A 22085-nucleotide genomic window follows, 5' to 3' on the forward strand; every position below is an offset into this window, starting at 1 on the left:
TCTCCCAGACATCCCTGTGTTTTGCATCCTTGTAGAACTTTCTCTCTGACCTGGAATTATCTTCTCTCCTCAATCTACCAGTAGAACCTTCCTTCTTATAAACTGTAGAAAGGAAGCTGGGCATCAGGTGACTCACTTCCATAATCCTAGCTACTTGGGAGTCTGAGATTGGGAGGACTGAGCTTCAAATTTAGCTTAGGGAAAATCAGGAGACTCCCATACCAAAATAACCAGAGCAAAATGAACTGGAGGTATGACTCAGGTGTTAGAGTGCCTGCTTTGCAAATGAAAATCCCTGAATTCAAACCCCAGTCCCTCAAAAAAAAAAAAAAAAAAAAACCCAGCAGAAAGGATTCAAAGGAAGACACCAAATTAATCTTTACCATGGGGAGGCAGGCCACCTTCCTAAGGAATTGTTTCATTGTTCACATTTCCAAAAGTAATATATTCTCTTAATGAGCACTATATCAACTTCCATTAGGCAATAACATTTTATTCTTAAGTTCCTTACTTGTGCTCTAGTGCCTGGCCACTTGTAGAGATATTTTAAATTAATGTTAATATTCATTGCTAGAGAATTTGCCACTTAACCCTGTATTTTCTGTGGAATTGAATTAAATTTTTACATTTCATCTCTTGCTGTAACCAACCTTGATTCTTCTTTCTCCTTTGTTTAGATGCTATAAATAATATTTGTATCAATCCAAATGCCAAAGGACAAAGCAATCATTTAAATGAGTGCCCCTTGATCTGGGGTATACTCAGTGGTAAGTGCTGGCTGAGCTCTTGTGATGTCCTGCTCTGCACAAATAATAAAAGTGAGCCACCTCACAAGATAAATTTATTATTTTTCTTCATTTTTATCTTCACTGAGCTATTAAACACATTTGGTGAGTGAGATTTTCTCTATCCCTTTATCAAAAATAAAGACAATTCTCATGTGTTTTCTGGTCATTCTCAGTTAATACAAGTTTTAAAACTGTCATATTCCCTCCACCATCTAGGGCTTTCTATAGACAGGAAGATTGTAATAGGAGAAGGTGGACATATATGACTTGAGTCTTATTATGTAGCTCATAGGTTATTGTTGAACTTAAATCCTTCTGCTCCCATCTCCCAGTGCAGGGATTACAGGCATGCCTGACTGGGCTTCTTTCTTCATTCCTATACAGGCCTCCTCCTCTTTGTTAATTTTCCCCTGATTCCTGACTGTGTTTTCAGATACCTCAGGTCGGGGGATGGAATGTGGGAACACGAAAGGAACAGAGTAAGAAGTGTTATTGGCTGGTCATTCCTCAGATGCAGTCAAACTCTCTGGGTTTGGCAGGTGGTAAGAGTCACCATCATAGGTAGGTTCTTCGGAGATCTCCCTTCATAGGGCTCTTTACCTGCTGCTCTTCTGCCTCAAACAGAAGCATCTCTACTCTCACTGGTCACCTACACATCTACAGTTCCTAGAACTCAAGCAACACTTTCAGTGTTTCTCTGCTGCTGACTCTTCACATCCTTAATGGTCCTAAGATGACCCCAATGTGGCTCTCTCTCACACACGACCCACATCTGGTTCACAAGGAACACTCATCCCAAAATTTCCTTTGTCAGGTTCCAGTCCTCTCCATCCTTCAACCACCTGGGCACTTCAGGGTGCCTCTTTTTAGGTGCCTCTCACTTGGCTTGCTATGCTGTGGGGAGCAAATATGCCTCTTTTATATCAGCCACTTCTTCAAAATTCTTTCCACAATATTAATGTTTACTGTGGGAGTGAATATTTATTCACCTTATTGTTTGAAACCGAGTCTAACTTTACTATCCAATCTGAATTTGTAGGTTCAAGTGATCCTCTCACCTCTCCCTCCAAGTAGCTCGTGCTTGTTCACCTATTTCTTGATACCTCTGTCTGTAGGGTGGTCTCACGATTCATTTGCATATCTCATAATACTGTTGGAAAGCCTTAGTTAAAACTTTCATATCAGCATGTTCCACTTGTTAGCTACAGAGGAAATTGAATTCAACCTCCTGAGTATAAAATAAAAGTTAAAAGCACAGGTTTATCAAATGAAACTTCTAGAGGATGGAGATAAAAAATTAGAAGGTGACACACATCTTCCTAGTTGTCTGGAGGAAATATGAAGATTACTACATTCCACGAGAGACTCAATTTCAAAGTTGTTTGGAAGTTTTCTACAGTAGATGGATTTTAGCAGGTATCACAAACTCAAGCCAGGGAATTAAAATCAGGAAAGTGTCTGAATAGAGAGAAAGGTATCACACTGCTCACATACTAGAGGCCAGAGGAAGCTGAAGAATGCTTGGCTCTTTGGATCCACCTCACCTTAAGCCTATCTCTGTGGTCATCAAATGAGTCTCACTGTCTCTTGGGCTCACTGAGGCCTTGGCTTTGGACACTGGTTACCCTTGCAAAAGGAAAGGAAGAGGAAAAGAAATAACTCATATTTAGTCTTTTAAAAGAATTAGTTTTCAGACAATTGTAAAAATACTACAAGAAGTTCCTACATACCCTTAGCCAGCTTATCCTTTTGGTAACATCTTCTGTAACTCTGGAATACTTATCAAATTAATCATAGTACAATATGTTAATTAAACTACCGGACTCATTTGAATTTTATCAGTGTTTCCACTCATGTTAGTCAGACTTTTTGTCACTCTGATAAATACCTGAGAATAACAATTTAAAGGGAGGAATTATTCATTTTGTCACATGGTTTCTGAGGTTTCCATCCATCATGTCAGCTCCAATACTTCTGGGTCATGGTGAGACAGAACATCATGGCAGAGGGGAATAGAGGAGCAGATTTTCTCATCTCACAGTGGCCAGGAAGCAGAGAAACAGAAAGACAGAGAGGGCCCAGGACAAGATAGAGTCCTCAGTACACCCCTAGTGGCCTGCTTTCTCTAACTAAGCCCCAGCTCCTAAAATTTTCAGAACTTCCCAAAATAGTGCAACCACATGGGACAGAGCCTTCAACAATGAACCTGTGAGCGAATTTTAAATACAGACTATGATGTTCCTGTCTCTCAAACACTCCTACCCTTCTGATAATGCAAAATGCATTTAGTTACTCTCCAAGTGTCCCCATGGCTTTAACAGATACATCCCTGTTGAAAAGTTTAAGTCCAAAGTGTCCTCCAAAACTCAAAGCAAACCTTAGCTGTGAGTCCCAGTGAAATAAAAGATAAGTTACGTATTTCTAACATACAATGGCCGAGTTAACATTAATAGTTTGGGAAATAGGAGAATAGCAAGGAGGAATCTGACCAAAGCAAAACCAAAACCCACCAGAGCAAACATTAAATCTTGTTTTTCTATATTCAGTATCCAGGGCATACGGTGCGTGAGGTGAGCTCCCAGGGTCTGATGCAGCCCTAGCCCTGTGGCACCCTGATTGACCTCTCTTGGCTGCTTTTGTTTGGTGCCTACACTTTACTTATTAGATATTCCATGTTCCTGACGTCTCTGACTTCCTAAGGATCTCTAGCCCATCTTTGGCTTCATTCTCACAGCTTCATGCATTACCTTCTTGGGGGCTCTTTGCAGGGATCGTGACCCTGCCAAACGCTCTCTGCCCTCTACCGACTTCTACTGAAATTGGGTATAAGCTTCAGTGACTCCTGCAAATCTTACTTTCTGCATTCCTGCAAAAGCAGCATTGTGCAGGTGATGACAAGGTATAATGCTGGGACCCCTTGAATCCAGTTGTTGTTCTCTAAATGCCTGGATGATAGAAAGGGGCCATTTCTCTAGATGGTCTTATTTGAGCAAGGTGTCCTGGGTCTTTCTTCTTAGAACAAATTCTTTCCAGTAAGTTTTACATATACCTTTAAGCCTGTGATGGATGGGGTCTGGACAATACCTGAGTAGTCCTTGAGGCGTTTTTCCTGTTGTCTTGGTGCAAAGTACTTGGTGCTAATCCTTTACCAAAGTACTTTCTTTTGTCCCCTCTTTATTGTTGTGCTGGGTGGGGGTACATTGTGGCATTTATGAAGGTTTTTACAATGTATCAAGTATATCACACTTGAATTCATCCCCTCTACTGCTCTCCTTTATTCCCCCTCCCCTGATTCCTGGAACAGTTTCAACCGATATCATTTTTATATTTACTTACATGTGTACACATTTTTTTTTGCACTGCATTTACTCTCCTACTTCTTTCCCCACCACCTCTCCCCCTCACACTGGTGCCAAACCTCCCTCCTGGGCAAGACCTGTGGGCTTCTTTTCTGCCAAATTGCAAACATTTCAAATCTTTCTGCTCTTCTTTTTGGTTCTCATTCTCATTAAAAAACCTCCATAAAAGTAGCTAGCAATAACCATGCAGCAGGAAATTACTGGGTTGCCTTGAAATATCCTCTACCAGATTATTTAGTCCGTTACTTTAAAACTCAGCTTCACTCAAAGTCTCAGGGCACAGACAAAATATAGGCAAATTCTTTGCCAGAATAAAATGAATGGCTTCTAGTACAATTCCTAGCAGAGTTCTCATTTCCACCTGAAATCTCATAAGCAAAGTCTTTATGAAACTGTAGTTTTAGACCCAAAGCCTAAGCTTCTGAGACTCCATATGCCAGGTCCAGCCACCCATCCTCAAACACCAAATAAAGAGATATGGTGAAGGCAGGGAAAGGAGGTTTATTACACACCTTGAGACATGCTGTAGGAAGAGGCAGAGTTAAGTGCCCAACTTATCCTTAGCCTTCTTTGGGGTACAGACATGAGCTGTAGGCTTAAGTAGACAAAAGAACTGGGGGCAGCAGGAAAAGGGGACATAGTTAAACAGTTCAGTCACAGGTGTGTTCTGGTGGGTCTCATGACTGGTGGGGCCTGCAATTTTGGTTCAGGAAGGTGGTCAGGTGTTCTGGTCCAGTTCTGGGAAGTTATCACCTGGAAGGAGTAATCTGATTCCTGTTTGAGAGGATTCTTGGGATAATTGTCCTCAATGGGAGGGTGGCAGCTCCAGGTAGCTCCTGTTCCTTGTCAGAAAGATATTATCAGTTTTGTCCCTTTTGGAATGCAAGATGATTCTAAAGTGACTGTAAAGAATCACATACAAAATGGAGACAAAAAATGCCAAGCTATTCCTGTTTTTAGTTAATTTGTGGGCTCAAGTAAGGAGTCAGTGCTTTTAAGTCAAAAGTTCTTGTTTAGTCTAAAACTAGAAAAGACATTATAAAGCAGTCATTTTTGTCTGCACTTAAATGGAAGGTGTTGGCCAAAAAATATGAGTTAGCCTTCTGTTAGAGGTGCCTGCAAGGGCCTGAATGCCCAGTAGCTGTGTGTAAGAGCACTTCTTTAAAAACCTCTTAGCTTTAGTAAATTACAAGGTCTGGTACAGGTGACTCCATCTGGATTGTGACAGCTTTCCCCCCTTTGTTTCTAAACTGTCTTTGAACAGCCTCCTCTGAAAATTGCTCTAATTAACCATTTTGGTTAATGAACATCACCGGGAATATCAGCTTTTCCTGGATTTTTTTGATCAGGTCCCATGCTGGGGAGAAGCACCAGGCAAGCTATGTGGGAGTCAGTGCCAATAAGTCCCATTTGGCCAAATTACAAGAAGCTGAGAGGTTTGGAAGAAGTGGCCCTTAGGCTGGCATCTAGTTTTTGTCCTATAGATGATGTCCTGACATCTTAAAAATGCTGTAGGATGTCAATAGACAACAGTTAAAAGTTTTACAAGAAAAATACAAAAAAGCCAACAAATTAAATGTTTAAAAGACTGACAAATACATACTTGCTAGGGTCATTTTTACAGGTTTGATTATAAATGCTCCAGAGAAGGACCCAGAACACTAAGGACAAGACTGAGAAAAGGCATGGTTAAAATACCAAAAAGCAATTGTCAGAACATCTAGTTATTTTTACTGCAAACATTTTAGGAAAATAATTATGACTGACAGCATTACAGTTGAAGCACTAAGTGCTCCGTGTTATAATTAGGACTACATGGACAAATACACCTGCTTGGAAACATTTTTTTCTAGGCTGTGCATTTTTGAAGGATTATACATTTGGGAAGCATAAATACATTACAAAGGAGCTGGCAACAATTAGTATCACACCTACATAGATGTTAGATGTATATACTAATTGGCTCTTTTTTTTTTCTTGTAGTAAAGCTTAGAATTTTTGGCTAGGTAAGGTAATAGATGTACAGCACTGATAAAAGTAAAAAAATTAAATCTCTGATAAGTAAGGGGGACAGTGCCAGTGATTCCAAATAGCCTCATTTTAAAATGTATAAGTGTGTCTCATGTATGCAGCAACACTTATTTAGTTAGGACAAATAATTGTAGGCTACATTTTAAAAGGGAGAATTGCCCAAATGTCAAAGGTTTTTTTTTCCCCCTGAATCTTACTGATTACAAATAACAGAAATACTAAAAGTTTTATTGAGCAGGTTTAGATGGAATGCATTTTGAATAAAAGAGAGCATTACTTGGTCATTTTACATGTACTAAACACACACATTTTTATCTTTGTAAATGTTTGCACAATATTTAGCTAAAGTCTAGATACAGAACATAGTTATGAGGTGGTCATTTAAGAGACTTTTGCATGAACAGACACTTAAATAAACTCTGATTTTTTTAAGGTTTACTTTTTTAAGTAGTCAAAAGCCTGACAAGATCCACAGAAAGCACAAGTAATAATTTTGCCAAAATTTTTCTTTAAGCCAGTATTTGTAAATGTTACTAAGAGTAGAATAACATTAAGATAACTTATTATTATAGAAATAGAGAATTAAGCTCTAGCTTTACTCAGGACACTAAATTTTGACCTTAGAAAAATTTTTAGTTAACTTTTAAAGTTATAGTTGACTTAATTACATATGTAAACTTTTGATAAACTTTAAGATCTTTCTAATTGGCACTTTGAAGTAATTTTTACAAAACTTTGAACTTAGACAAAACTGTTTCTTTTTCCCAATAAAATACTCTATTAGCCGTATATTTCAACAAAGATTCATGAAGAGAGGCACTCTTAATCTGTTTCTCTACACAACAACAATTTACAGAATACATTTGTTAATAGATCCAATTATAAAAGAGAGTTGAATGCAAATTACACTTACAACAAAATGAAACAGGTCAAGGTTACTGCCCATACATACAGTCCTTTTCTTCTGTCTTAAGGCAGAAGATAATTCTTGAATACCTTCATTTAGTTAGACCTTGTTAAAATAGGAACTTTGAAAAACTGGTTTTCTTAAAGTGGCAGTAGAGGGGGTGTGGGAAACTGAGAACAGAAGCAATAATTTTTACATTCTACAGTAAGAAGCATCCTAATGTTCACATGCAAATACATGCATATGCAAAAAGCTCTACATTAGGCATATCATAAATGTCAATTTAAGTGCACATAGTTTCATGAGCTCAAGAACATACAAAAATTAATTTAACAGCCACAAGTATATTGATCAGTTATTTCTCAAAATTACAGGAGCAGATTGAAATGTGCCCCATGCTCTTCTTTTAGGAGCCACTTTTAGGAGTCTTGATAGCTGAGGCAGAGTCAATGCTAGGGAAGCAGTCGCATTTTTCAATAAGACTATTGCCATAGCGATCAGATTTTAGGCTCTAATAAGTCAATTATCATAGATGTACAATAATAGACACACACACACACAAAATACACACAAAGACACACAAAAATAGTTACATTAATTTTGAGTGCCCTCTTAAAAGACTAGAATTTTCTTTAGGGGCAAGATGGACTTTGAGCTTTTCACTCTTAAGCTGTTATAGACTTAGTATTTTCCATGGCTACACAAATTGCAAGAGAGAGCTCTTACACATCCTGGTCCTCATAGCTTGCATTTTTCCTTTACTACTTGGTTTCTCCATCTGCAAACACAAACGGCCTAAGTCTCAAATGGCCCAAAAGAGCTCAAACAAGACAGAGATCACAAAACTTCAGATTTCTGGTCAAAACAAATGGCCTGTACAAGTGACAAGAAAAGCAAGGTCCAATGTGTGCTATTGGAGAGGTCATCAGAGGTCCCACTGAAAAGGCCTTTAGCTCATTTCTCTACTTTGCCAAATGGTGGTAAAAAGTAGTTGATGCTGACTGAAGCAGAAGGATGAGCAATGGAACCTACAATAAAAGTAGTTCCAGCAGCTTCAGGGAAACAATTCCATCTTTCCTCTCCATCCAGGATCAACTAGCTATAGCTGGCTAGCACCTGAAGGATGCATTTTCTCCTGGCTGGCTCGCCAAAGCTGAAGCTGGAGTTTTGGACTCAAGGTTCAGACTCCTGAGATTCCATATGCCAGGTCCAGCCACCCACCCCTAAACACCAAATAAAGAGGTGTGGTGAAGGCAGAGAAAGGAGGTTTATTGTGGTGGCTCAGAGCACGCTGTGGGAAGAGGCAGAGTAAGCACTCAGTTCATGTTAACATTATAGTAGGGTACGGTAGGATTTTATTGAGGTTTCAATTCATATTTCCTAAAAGACTAAAGTTATTAAACATCTTGCATATTTTTTGTCATCCATATATTCTCACATATTTTTGGGTAGTTTCTGTGGAGGTCTTTTGCCCTTTTTCTTTCAAGTTGATTTAACTTTCTAATTATTGAGTTTTGTGGGCTTCTTATAATTTCTGGATATAATGTGTTTATTTGATATGTGACATGCAAATATTTACTCCTAGTTGATGCAATTTAAAAGAATTTCTAATTAATATTTTTCTTAGAGCAAACCTTTTTAATTTTTATGGTATCTACTTTGCCAACTTCTTTCTTTTATGGGTTGTGCTCTTACTGTATTTTAAAACACTTTGCTAAACTTTCCAAGGTCATGCAGGTTTTCTCCCAGAAGTTTTATGGTTCTATATTTTACATTTCAGTCTATGACCTATTTTAAGTTAATTTTGGATATTGTGTGATGTGTCCAGATTCATTTTTGTTGAATATTTAAACTTTCTAGCACCATTTGTTGAAAAAAACTTCTTCCCAACTGATTTTGCACATTTCTTCACAACTTAGTTTATTTTATTGGGGGGGGTGTATGTATTTTTTTCACATGTATCTTGTGGATTCTCTATTCTGTTTCATTGATCTATGTACAAATCTTGAAAACTGGTTCTGAAAGCCTCCAGTGTTTCTCCTAGGTCTTCAAAATTGCATTGGATATTCTAACTTGTTTTTTCACAAAATTTTTAGAGTCTTCTTGTATATGAATAGATATAGAACATCACTTCAGTTTTGATTGGGAGTGTGTTTCTCAGTGTAAAGAAATAACTCTGCTTTAAAGGAAACAAGAAAATAGTTTATTCTGAACCAAATATGAATGACTATGGCACAGGAATAGATTCAAGTGACCCTGAATGATATATTCCCAATGAAAGAGATTACATGACCTTTTATAGGCACAAAAAAAGTCATAGATCCATACATTCACCAATTACATTGGTAGGAACATCAGGTAGATAAGCTACAGCACAGTGCAGAAACCTCTTCTATGTGTTTCAGATGTTAACTTATTGCATTCTTAGCTTTAGGGCGGGTAGAAGCTAGAGGTCTAATAAGATTGGCCATATATTCTAAGAGTTTTATCTAGTAGTCATAAGGATGTTAGGCCAGATATAGAGGTTAGTGTCACATGGCCATTATAAGGGGTTAAAAATAGCCCAAGATAACTTTGGCTTTTGATCTGCAACATTTCATCTCTCCATTATCAAGATGTTCTAGGCAGTCAAAGTCAAGCAGTCCAATTCTTCTTCAAAGAACTATGGTTTACATTTTGAATTTGTAGATCAAATTTGGTAGAATTTCCCACATGATAATATGCTCAGTCCATAAGCTTATGATTGAGCTACCTTTGATTTCTTCCTTCAGATTTTATAATTATGAGCATACAAATTCTACAGATAACTTGTTGGATTTATATCTGGACATTTCTCTTTTTTTTTCTTTTCTCTCAGTCTCCTCTGTGTTAGGTTGATACGGCCACCATAACAAAATACCATACCCTGTGTGGTTCAACAATACAAAATAATTTTCTCAGAGTTATGGGGACCATGAAGTCCAATAACAAAAAAAATCTGGTTTCTGCTGAGGCCTTGTTTCTGGGATTTCAGATGTTACCTTCTCAGTGTGTTCTCATGTGGTTTATCCTCTGTCCATACACATGGCTAGAGTGTTTCTAAGTTTTCTCTTCCAATAAGGCCAGTCAGATTGAGTTAGGGCCCAAATTAATGGCCTTATCTTAACTTAATCACCTCTACAAAGGTCCTCTCTATTCAGACCTGTTGATCTACTCTTGCAATTCCAGAACTTGGGAGCAGAAGGAAGTGGACAGGAAGTTTAAGACTGAACTGGACTACACGATGAGACCCTGTCTGAAAACGTGAAGGCTGTGGGTGTAACTCAGGGGTGGAGGACTTGTCTTGTATGCACAAGCTCCTGGGTTGAATCCCCAGCCCCAAACAATAATAGTAACCACAGCATCAAAATGCAGTCACGTTCTGAAATACTGTAGGTTAGGGCTTCAACTTATGAAAAATTTGGTGAGAGCATAACTCAGTCTAACCTGCCTTCTCTTTGGCACTATTTTAAATACTATTGTTTGTTTCTTCTTTTTGTTTGTTTCTGAACCTGGAGCCTCCGACTTGCTAGGAATTCTCTCTACCTCTTGAGCTATGCCCCCAACTCATTTTGTTTTTATTTTTGTTTGTTAAGTAGGGTCTCTAATTTTTCCTGAGCAGGCTTGAACTCATTACCCTCCTACCTCTGTCTCCTGAGTAGCTGAGATTATAATCATATGTTTCCATGCTTGGCCCTTAAATAATATTGCTGTTTTTAAAAAGCAATTGTTCATTGCTGGCATATAAAAATACCACTGGTTTTTTTTAAAGAAAGCTTTGCATATACCAAATAGTATTGCCTGCTATCTATAATTTCCATTAGAGCTTTACATGTATTAATCATAGTTGATATTTTTGTCAGGTTCTTCTGACATCTGTGAAATATCTGAGTCTTATTCATATAATCATTTTGTCTTTTCTGAAGCTATGTCTTCTTATCTTTTTAAAGCCTCATGGTTTTTGATGAAAGACAGGCATCATACATAGGACAGCAAAGTCTGATGGTTTTCATGTCTGTATATTTGTTTGATTTTTCTTCTGTTAGACTTTTAGAGTGGAGTTTCATTTAATATATTCAGGACTTAGGCTAGGTTTCATATCTTTTGTTGCTATGGTTACTCTCATTGCAAATCAGATTTCAATTTTTTTTTTTAACAATACCTAGTGTTTAGGGCAGGGTGCTTTAAGAAAGCAATGTCTCTTTTATTATGAGATTTACAGCTTCTGTGTGTCCTGAGGTTCAAAGAGTGTCTGTAGACAAGTTTTCTTCTTCTCTAGTCAGGTTTAAGCATGATTTTGTGATTACTTATGATTTGTAGTTTGTTGTAGGAAGAATTGCTTTTCTAACTAAGCCTCAATCTTGGGCGTGTACTGTATCCCTAGATATAGGAGGTGCGGTCTTCTCTGTTCTTTTTGTCCCTCTTCCAGCTATAACTGTGAGTTCATTGCTAATATTGCCTCTTACCTGGAAGTAGGAACTTTTTCCTTCTTACTTCCTTTCCCAATGCAATTCGTTTTTACCGGCTGTCCAAGGACTGTAATTCTTCTTTTCCCAAAGATGAAGTCTTGTGCATTATAGTACACATAAAGAATGTTGTGAGTTGAATTGTGTACCCCAAAAACATGCTGGAGTTCTTAATCCCAGTACTTCAGAATGACCTCATTATAATAGTTAAAAAATTTTTTTAAAGATGAAATTTTATTTCATGCTTTAATTCAATATGTCAGGTGTCCTTTTTTAAAAGGGAATGAATTTAGGTACCAAGACAAATCTACACAAAGGGAGACTACCAGGAAAATATGAAGAAAGAGATTAGAGCAATGTGTCTACAGACCAGTGAGGCCAAAAATCACCAGCAAATGCCAAAATCTAGGAGAGAGGTCTACAAGTGACTCTGCCTCAGAGTCAACAGAAGGAACCAGTCATGTTCACACATTAATCTTGGACTTCTATCTTGCATAGCTACGAAGCAACACATTTCTGTTGTTTAAAATCAAGAACATTATAAGACTTTGCTAGGGATTAGCAAGCTACTACAGAGGAGGAGAGTCTTCGTGGATCTTTTCTCTACTACATAGTAATTGTTCCCTTCCTTTAGCGCTGCCTCTTTTCTTGAGTCTGTTTTTCACCTTTTCTGTAAATAGCTGATGCAGTTTATAGAATAAGAGCCTTAAGAAAATTTTTGACTCTCCTATTTCTTGACCTCCTAGGAGACTGTTGTGTAATCTGTTCTTGGTCTTTAGCAATTTGTCAATTATTCTACTTGAACTCTTCTTCCTAGTGTCCAGTTCTATGAACCCCAGGTGAGCAGGTGTCTTTGTGTGTTCTCCTTCCCCTCAAGCACTGCCTCTCCTGACAGCTGCCAGTTATCTGCTCTGTGACCTCAGCTATTTGATGGGTTCAAAACAAGTCATTAGTTTGAAAAGAGTTCAGCTCGATTCATTATAAGATGAGGAATAGTTTTCTTTCTACCCCTATATTTCTCAGGATGTCTCAGGACAGAAGCTGGAAGCCCCTTATCTTTTTTAGGAGTAGATAGATCATATTTAATAAATTTGGAGTTATTTTTATTGTCTATTTTTTCATTGGTTTCATATTTTGTTGGGTCTTTATCATGCTGTGCTGTAATATTATGCTCTATGGGAAATAATTGTTAATCTTCAGTGTGTGGTTTAGAGAACTCAAAGCCTCAGTATTTAGTGTTTTCTTTATCCCACATCTACTTGTAAATATTTACTTTTATTTTGTTAGCTTTGTTACAGTATTCTTTCTGATGTTTTTGTTTGATCTGAAAGAATGCCTTGGAGTTGAATATTTGAGTTCTTATTACTTCTAAGCCAGTATATTATTTTGCATTTAAGGTTAATAGATACTTTGCCTAGGTAAATAATATTTTATGCCAAAGCATCGTTCAGAATGTTACAAACATCTCTGTTTTTCTGTCACATGGGTACTTGAATACAACAAACTTTGACATTATTTTTGTTTTCCTTATTAAAATAACTCCTGGATGTTGTTTCCATTCCCTTGGAATGCTTTAATTAAAACCCCCTAACTTCTGGCAAAATTGGACCCAATGTCTTCCAAATTATTTATGAATGTTATCTGTCAGAGAGAAGAGTAAGTCATTGTTGCCCATAGTCTCATTTACAAGAGAATACAAGTTGAAAATTTAAAGAATATCTACTTTTCAGATTATCTAATAGAGACATGCTCCTCTTTTTTAGGACTACTGTTTCATTATGTCTTCAGCAAAGCAGTATTTTATTGAACTATTAGATACTGCCTTGAATTGCATTTTCTACTACACTTTATGTTTACTTTCAGTATAGAACTAAATTTTACTTTTATTGTAGCAAGCGTTATAAGAGTTTAATGAAATTAATATTATACCAGTTTATTGAAATTTTATTTTAAGACCAATTTTAAGAGGGGTTCAAAAAGAGTATTCCACTGTGCATGTATTCTATCTTGGCTTGTTCAAATATAAGGTCTAAAGTTATAACCTAGACACAATGGCAAATTCCATTTTAATTTTGTTACTTAGGTAGGTTTTTGATACCTCGTGGTATACCTGATGTTGCATATTGAATTTCCCTTATTTCCTTTGCCTTTCCTTTTAAGCTAATATGTGAACAGAAAATAAGCAAATAATCTGCCTTAGATGAATAGAGAAAAGGAAAATCAGAATGAAGAAAGTAATTCATGCAAAAATTTTTACGTGGCATCAATCTTAACATTTTGGAGGGCTGGCTACATGGGCTGAAAACAGCTGTAGAAGAATGCCAGTAGTGTTTGGTGGTAGACAAGGAGAGATTCAGAGTGGTTTGCAATGTGGTTGCCTTGCCTTTTGATCTAACATAAAAACATGTAAACGTTTGGGTTCTGGGTCAGAGTGCCAGCATTCCACACTGAATTTCAAAGCTCAAATTATTTTGGTCATGTGGATAAGTTTATTCATGAGTATGGTTTATTCTAGGTCTCAGAGCTAAATAATCAAGGTATTTATTCCATGAACATGTACCTCATGCCATATATTTTGAGCTTTGCAAGAAATTTGCATGTATTTTGCTAGCAAATTTACATATGTGATTTCATTTAAGTTTCACAGGTCTGAAAGCAAGCATTATTAGCTTGTTTTTTAGTCAAGGACATTGTCTTAGAAACCTCAAGATTATTTACACTTTTTATCATGGATACATTTTTGGCTATCTTCTCAAAATGTAAGAGAACAACTCTTAGCTTGAAAAGGAAATAATTTTTCATTTAAAATATTTTGTTAAACATGATGAACCATTCTTATACCTATACCAGGGCTTTTCAGATTCTGTTCTATTGCCTTCTGGACCTGGAGAATTCTTTGCCTGGGGAGGGCTCTAGATAAATTATATTTTTGAAAAGTTAACTTTATTTCTGTCCTCTACTTGCCAGTAGGACCTCATGCTGTGATAACCAAAACTGTTCCAAAAGTTTTCAGATTTCCTTGGGATGACCCACCCTGGGATGAGAACCACTGATAGATAAGGACTGATATTTTGCCCATGTGTTTGCTAAAGTGGAGTTCCTTTTCCCTTGTTGAGAATATTTTTTAAAATCTTTAAATACATAGAGAGATATATAACTTTCTGAAAGCAAATAATAGAGTTGATAAAAGTGTGGAAAGTAAAAGAAACATGACTATTCCATGCACCACTGTGTGAAATACCATGCCATTTTTACTTCCATAAATTATCCTTTATAACCAAACAATTCTCTAAAATATGAATTAAATGATTGACATTTTGCAGATAGTATATTAAATACACAGTTCAATCAAATAGATAGCAAGATGATGGACTTGTAACTGATATACAAAAAAAATTACACCAACAATATCATATTCCGTGATTTTAATCTCTTTAAAAGTACATACACAGAAAATTGATTGTAATTTTTTTACATAAATGTATCAAAAGAGTATTTGAGTGTATTCATCCCATCTATTCTTATAAGAGCTATCTCATTGGTTAACATCAGTAGTGAGGGGATAGTTAACATCCATTCACATTGATTCCTTTAGTATTTATTTATATTGCCTATATTGTCTATCAAAATCTTCTTATTGGTTTTCAGTGATTCTTTTAACTTGGTATGTGCATTTCTTCTCCCACTCCTTTACAAAACAATAAACAAAATCATTGCTTTTAGGAGCTTTCTTACTCCTATAGTGTCTCTAAAGATAGTATTTTTAATTAGGAAAATTATTTAGATGATACAGAGTAATAAAAAGTGCAGTGTATTTTTAGAAGCTATCAATAACACCACCATTAAAACATACCCTAATGCTTATAAAATGGCATATCTGATAAATGTAATGTGTAATTGATGAATTACTTACTTTGCATAAGATACACTTTTCTCTTTGGTTTGAGTAGAACCGAGAACAGTGGATAAGGACATAATGAAAATCTGTCCTCCACTAAACATATTTTAAAATAGTGTCTGCAGCCGTAACTGGAAAGGAAAATGCAAGTTTGTTGGAGTGTCCTCATTGGGAGACAAACAAAGCCTACTTCCTTACATTTAAAACAATTGCAGTTTTGATTTAGCTGTGATTCACCATCTGCTTCATGGAAAGTGATATCAGCCCTGCAGCTGAGATAAGCAGTTTATAATATCAATCAGATAAATGGCGAGGGACCATCGTTCTCTGTCAAAAGTAGGGTTAAGCAAACCAATTTCCATATATTACATTCCGGGTAGCACTTTTATGTTTCTAGTTTCTACCTTTCATTGGAGCACTGACTTATCTCTTGTTTGCGTTCGAGAACTCCAAAGCTCACAAGTGTATTTCCACTTGACACTTTGCTGAGACATATGATACCCATACAGAGTGACAAAGAGGCACAAAGGAAACATCAATTTGTTTAGGAAAATCTTTAGATAATCTGTCTTTTCTGTGGATGAAGAACATTTCTAGTTTTCCTTCCTTTTAGAAGAATTGCTATTCAGTTATCTTCACATGTGGGTTATTCTCATGCTATTCAGGCATGTGCATATTCACTTATACGTGCTTCACTTAGCTAGAATTGTCAAACTAATACAGTGTTGTAGTTTAGGGACTCATAGGAACAGATAACTTCAACAGAGTTATCTGTTCTTGTGATTTTTTGCTAAGTATAAGTCAGTGAATACCATGAACATAATAACTTCACTGACATGTTATTTTGACAATTTAAAAATCTGATTCTAGACCATAATAAACAATATCTGTATTAGGGTTGTTCAGAGAGTCAGAATGAATTTGGATATGCATTTATATAAAAGAGGAGATACATAATTTTTAGGAGATGGCTTGTGAACTTATGGAGGCTTCAGGTTCCAGGGTCTACTGATTGCAAAATGGAGATCCAAGAAAGTCAGTGGTGTGACTCAGTTCATGTCTGAGGGCCTGAGGAATGGGGTGGGAGAAGTGTGATGAAGTTTCGTGATTCTCAAGGCCAAATGTCTATGGATAGGAGAGGATGGATGGCCCAGCTCAAGAGACATCCTTTTAGTTCTGCCCAGGTCCTCAATAGACTCCACGATGCCTGATCTCATTAGTGAGCATAGGTCCATTTGTACTGTCTACTGTTTGTAATGAAACTCTCTTCTGCAAACACCTCACAAACACTCACAGAAATAGTTCTACCATTTATCTAAGCATCCCTTAGCTAAGTCAAGTTGACACATAAAAATCATCTGTGGGAATGCCTATATTTCCTCATGTAGATATTCAGGGTTAGGGAAACTAGTGGTTTTTTTATGTGCATTACTTCATTAAATTCTCATACTGGTTTAATGACTGATCTTTACAAATGTGGAAACTGAGGCTCAAGAAACCAAGTAACTTATCTAAACATGTCTACTAAGTGTCATGGTTGAGAGTAAAACCCAAATTTGACACATTTCACCCATTGCACACCTTGTTTCTACAACACTCCCATTTTTCTATATTCCATTAAAAAGAAATGACTCTTGCTTTGATAATCTTGATTGATTACAGAATGGATGTGAGGAATTATTGCCATAATGTATTCTTCACTGGAGCAAAGATGTTCTTCTGTCCTTTTTTTCTGTTCTTGTGATTTGAAATTTGCATTCATCACAATCAGAATGTGTACAGCCTCATTATACTTCTGTCTTATAAAAAGTAAAGAATAGTCTCCTGCCTCTACCCTTCTCATCAGACTCCTGCTTTCAGAGGTAAATATACTTTATATTGCTAGCTGAATCTCTAGAATTTACATTACTATATCTAGCTAGCTTGATTTTCCTGGTACTTAACATTTTATTTTCAATTTTAGGTATTATGTATTGATTTCTGTGGGAAGCTAGAGAAGGTTACTTTGTGCACTGTTGCATTAAAGAACTAACATTCCTGTCATATTCCTACTATAGTTATGTCATAATTTTTGCTTTTATAAATAAACAGTATCTGTATAACTATGTAAATATTGCTTATAGCTCAGCTACCTGTGTATTATAATTTAAGTTTCATTTTTAGTAACATATTTTTCCTCTGCAAGTCAATAGTTGCTAATTTTTTGTTTATGTCCTTTATGATCATCCATGATATATATTCTTTCAATTTTCTGGCACAATTATTGTGACAAATTGACCTAACTTGGGCAAACAAAATTTTCTATCTTCCTCAAAACTGGATTCATCTTCTAGGCCTGTTTATGAGCACTTGTCTTAGGACTTCTTTTTGTTATCTTCAGTAATTCTCTCTCTTCGACGTTGATTCTCCTTTTCCAGGACCCCATGGCATGTTCTTTTTCATCCTTCATTTTGTGGAATACATTCTTTAGCATCTTCCCATGAATGTGAAGATGGAAGATGATGTTCAAGGGAGTGGGTAAATTCATGTATATTTATTGCTGTGGTTAAGGTGTGTTCCCTGGAATTCATGTGCTTGAAACTTAATCTTCAAGTCTTAAGTTAGTCATATTTGGAGTGAGGACTTTGGAAGGCAGCTAGGATTAGAAAGTGTCACCATAGTGGGCCCCTCATGGCATTTGTATTTTTATAAGAAGAAAAGAGGCTCCAGCTAGCATTGTCTTGCCATGTGAGGCCCAGCATGTTAGGATGCAGCCAGAAGTTCCTACCCAGGTGCTGGTGCCTTGCTCTGAGACTTCCAAACCTATAGAACTATAAACCAAATAAATCCCTGTTCTTTATACATTTCCCAAACTGTAGCATTCAGTTATAGTAACAGCAAGTGGATTAGTATATTTATTTTACCTTTGAATTCTTGTGTTTGTTAATTATCACCTCAAGGTCCACTGTGAAAGTCTTCCATATGAGGATTTACATGAAGTCATCTCATGAGCCTTCTAGGCAAACTATATTAAAAACTAGATCCATGATGTACAGTGCAAAAAGGTCACAAGGAAGTTTATGAAGAATCTTTCTGTGTCTTCTATGCTGCCATAACCAAATACCATACACTGTGGTGGGCTAAATAATAAAAACTAATTTCTCAAGCTTTCTGAGGCTGGGAAGTTCTACAACAAGGTGCAGAAAGGTAGGGTTCATCTTAAAACCTCTTCACCTGCTTTGTAGGCACCTGCCATCTCTCTGTATGCTTCTCTGACATCTTTGTGGGTATGTGAAAGAGAGAGAGCAAATTTTCTGGCATGTTTTCTTACAAGAGCACTAATCCCATTAAGAGCACCCTTCCTTTGTTTCTTTAACCCTAATTACCTCCAAAAAGTTCCAATACTATCACATTGGGTGTGAAAGTTTCAACAAATGAATTTGAGATGGGAGGGAAGACACAGCAATTCAGTCCATAAAATGATAAAAGCTTTTTATTGTGATTAACAAATTGATTTCATACAAGGGTAACAGTATATAGTACATACAACTGTTCATTTAAAGGATGCAATTACATTTTGATCCATTTAAGAGGTATGGTTTGTAATTTTTCATCATAAAGGCTTTAAAACTTGTTTGAGGATACAGGCATGCTAATGCTGCTTGTTTTTTTACTTTGAAGGGAATTTGTCTCCCGTTTAAACTTAATTGTTGGGTACTTGTTAGACACAGAGACTGAGGTCAGGGAGTTAATAGTTTTCCAGCAGAGATTATTTTTGCCTTGTGCTGTAAGTTCATAGATAACCAAGCCTTTTATCATCATTACCTTTACTACTAATTATCACCCAGAAAAACATCAGATTTCCAAAATGGTATGAAGAAAGATTTTCCCAGAAAAATTTCTTTCTATTAATAAATGGTTTAACAACAAAAAACACGCACCTTGGTTGTTATAGAAAAGACTTAAAAATGGTTAAGTACATGTTTGTATTGATCCTCTCCTTTATAAAACCACATTGATTAGCCATTTCTGGGCTTGCAGTCACACGTACATCCTACATCCTTTCTGTTGTAAGAAGCTGTGAGACTGGTTACCAATGTTTACCTTTGACTTTCCTCAAAGAAATATCTGTCCTTTGGGATTGGTATTACCTAATGCTCCTCCCTTCAATAAACTGGCCATAATTTCCCAATTAACTTGTCAAAGGGTAGAATCTCAGAATGGTTCCACTAAGGTGTCTTAAATCAAGCAAGAAATTCACATTGATATCCTTAAAAGAGAAGATCTAGGAGTTGGTCCTTATAGTCAGAAAGTCCAAGAAGAAACAAGAAAAGTTCCAGGAGGTGACCCTATTGAAGAGGAGGGGGAAAAGAATATGTTTTCTTCTCTCTCTCTCTCTCCCTTTTGTTTTGTTTTTTTGCCTATACTTGAGAGTCATCATGCCTGGATAATTAAAGCAGGGGGAAGGACTGGCATGGGAAGTCGTTAGAAGTGCTTTACACATTCCTTGGACTTTTTAGCTCTTAAACCAAAATAATTGATTCAATGCTGTGAAAAGGGAAAAGTTGCTAACTTTTTACTGTGTGTCTTTGAGTGACTGCAAACTGCACATTCAGTATTAAAATGTTGTATGTGTACCTTTCCTCAAGGTTTGTTTCCTTTGATGGTCCTGGGATTTGTACTCAGGGCTTTGTGCTTGCTAGGCAGGCACTCTACTGCTTGAGCCATGTCTCCAGCTCTATTTTCTCTGATTATTATTATTATTTATTTTTGAGGTGGGGGACTGGGGTTTGAACTCAAGGCTTCATACTTCTAGGCAGGTGATCTATCACTTGAATTACTCTGGCAGCCCTTCCCTGATTATTTTTGAGATAGGGTGTTGCTTTTATCCAAGTCTGGCCTAGACTGCAATTTTCCTATTTTACACTTCCCACCATAGCTGAGATGACTGCTTTATGCCACCACACCCAGCTATTTTTTGAAATAGGGTGTCAGGAACATTTTGCCTATTTTGGCCTCAAGCTGTGATTCTCCCAATCTTTGCCTCCCAAGTACTGAGGATTACAGGTTTGATCCTGTGAAAGACTTTATACATGTGTATACACACACATACACCTATGTTTACAGGTGTTTGAGCTCAGGGCCCATGTTTGCTGGCAGATGCTCTGCCACTTGAGATGTGCCTCCAGCCCCTTTCTCTTAGTTTATAGCAACTTATTATGGGAAGACATGTCATAAAAGAGACATTGTAGTCATTTTAATCTGTTCATGGTAAGATCAGCAGACCCAGCAATGCTAATGTCAGGCATGCCTTGACGTAATTCAGGAAGAGGGAGACGTGAAACAGGGTCCCACTTTAGACAACTGAGGGGTATTTTATACTTGTAGTAAGTGCATAAAATTCAAAATCAAAACCATAAATTAACACATCTAATTCTAAGCAAGTCATGGGTAAATATTTCATATTTTAAGAAGGTGCTCATACTATGCCTACAGCTCATATGGAAATGCTTATTTATGTTTAAAATTATGTTCTCCTTTATCTCACTCCCCATTCCTGGAATAGTGTCAATAGGTATCATTTTTCCATTTACATATATGTGTACACGGTGTTTGCACCATTTTCACACTCTTTCACCCTTTCTCCACCTCCTCCCTCTTTCCACTGGTACCAACCCCTCAGGCAGGACCTGTTCTGCCCTCCAGTTGTCTGATCTTATAAAAGAAAAAAAAAATGACATTTTTGTTTATTTAAGATAGCTACACAGGGAGTTTCCTTGTGACATTTCCATGTATGTATATATTATAACCCGAATTGGTTCATCTCCTCTATTTTTCTTCTTCCTACCTTAGTCCCCTTCTTATGGTGATTTCAATAAGTTTAAAATTTTTATATTCATCTTATAGAGAATATACCAACCCTGAAACTGTCCTCCAAATTTTTGTTTCTTGGATAGTGTGGTGTGGGACTCTAAGTATGGTTCCTTGCAACTATCAAAGACACGAACCTTCTGTTTTAATACCAGCAATGTTTGTTTTCTTCAAAATCAAGACTGCTCTTAAAATTATCCTTATCATCCTGGGAGATTCTTCACAAGTTCCTGGCTGAAATCATTTCCTGCTGCAGAGTCTCTGGCTCAAGCAAGGTCAGCTGACTGAGGACGTTGTCACACATTGCTGCTCAACAATGTTTTGGTTCTGTCCCTCTGTTCCAATCCTTATTTGCTTTAGCTGCATAAGGGAACCATTATTTGTTTAAGAGTTGTTCTCAAATGGCATCTATTTTCATTTTGCTTTTTATAGAATTGTTTTCTTTCAGGTATGTACTATCTTTCAAAGCCTAATTAATAGGTATTTTGCTAAACTCCATTTTTGAATGCTTTATTGATTTTTTAATGAAGGATCTCAGTGCTTTTTATGAGGAAAAGGTTTTATTAAACCCTACAGAAAATTTACTTTAAACTTGCCTTTTCTGTTACTGTTCATTTTAATAAAATTTTTATGGGGTTTTCTAAGGAGATGCTCAGCAAGGGGTATTTCCTTCATTAGAAAATTTAATAGCCTTAAAGGAATAGAATATTTTGGCTTCTTGTTTTTAAATGCATTACACTTTTTTCTTATATTTGGCTAGTGAGATTT

This window comes from Castor canadensis, chromosome 17 (genome assembly GCF_047511655.1).
Source record: "Castor canadensis chromosome 17, mCasCan1.hap1v2, whole genome shotgun sequence".
Classification (NCBI taxonomy): domain Eukaryota; kingdom Metazoa; phylum Chordata; class Mammalia; order Rodentia; family Castoridae; genus Castor; species Castor canadensis.